The sequence below is a fragment of the Hevea brasiliensis genome, chromosome 15 (assembly GCF_030052815.1).
Source record: "Hevea brasiliensis isolate MT/VB/25A 57/8 chromosome 15, ASM3005281v1, whole genome shotgun sequence".
In the NCBI taxonomy this organism is placed as follows: Eukaryota; Viridiplantae; Streptophyta; class Magnoliopsida; order Malpighiales; family Euphorbiaceae; genus Hevea; species Hevea brasiliensis.
In genome coordinates this window covers 20,192,167-20,193,314 of record NC_079507.1, presented here as the reverse complement: position 1 = coordinate 20,193,314, position 1,148 = coordinate 20,192,167, and the positions used below count along the sequence as shown (strand labels likewise).

Below are 1,148 nucleotides of genomic sequence, written 5' to 3'. Positions count from 1 at the left end.
ATACTCTACTTATTACTTTATTACTTGTTAGCGATCCGTGCACTTGCGGGGTTATAAAACCAAGCAAACAAGTTTTTAGCGCCGTTGCCCCTGGAATTTTTGGTTTTAGTAATATCAAGCGATAGGCAATTTAGCTGATTTCAGCAAATATATTTATTATATAATTTTATTTTACTGGTTATATTTTTCTTCTTTTCTCTCAGGTGCTCAATCTGGTGTATGACCAGAATAAGACCAAAAGAAGAAATTTTGGACTATGATCCGGAGATAGACAGAACTCTGAAAGTCATCAGGAGAGAAAGGAAACATTAAGAGCACGGTTAAGGAGATCCTGAAATTCTAACCATGGCTGATAATAATGACAGACCAAGACTCTTGAGAGATTACGGAGCTCCATCTGTTCAAGGATTTCAGCCCAGTGTCACTAGACCCACAGTGGAAGCCAACAACTTTGAATTAAAACCAGCATGGCTCTAAATGATTCAACAAAACCAGTTTGCAGGTTCACTAATAGAAGACCCACACTATCACCTCCAGTGTTTTCTTGCCCAATGTGACACATTTAAGATGAATGAAGTGTCTGATCAAGCAATAAGACTCAGAGCATTCCCATTCTCCCTTCGAGACAGAGCAAAGAAGTGGTTACTTTCTCAACTAGCTAGAACGTTCACAACTTGGGCGAACCTCTCTCAAGCTTTTCTAGCAAGGTATTTTCCACCTGCAAAGACTGCAAAACTAAAGCTTGAGCTCAACACCTTCAGACAAAAGGAAGGGGAATCACTCTATGATGCATGGGAAAGATATAAAGACATGTAAGGGGAATGTCCACACCATGGCATATAAGATTGGCTATTAGTGCAAAATTTCTATAATGGATTACTACCCTCTACAAGGAGCACAGTTGATTCAGCTGTAGAGGGTGATCTAATGGAGAAAACAGTGCCACAAGCACTTGAACTTTTAGAAAGGGTTGCATACCATAATTATGAGAGGTCAAATGAAAGAGGAAATGCAAGGAAAACTGCAGGGGTAATGGAAGTAAATGCCTTAAGCATGATAAATGCTCAAGGAAACTCGAAAGAATGCAAGCCAACGTAGTTGGTACAAACAGTCAACATGAAGACAGCTATGGAAGAGGATACATGAAT

The 1,148-nt window shown here is 39.5% G+C and overlaps 1 non-coding gene across 1 annotated transcript; it reads right to left on the bottom strand.

The window, feature by feature from the left end:
• Window positions 1-732: 732 nt before the first annotated feature.
• Window positions 733-839, bottom strand: LOC131174310 (small nucleolar RNA R71). The gene has a single exon (XR_009144558.1). It is a non-coding gene; the product is annotated as a small nucleolar RNA R71 (small nucleolar RNA).
• Window positions 840-1,148: the final 309 nt, after the last annotated feature.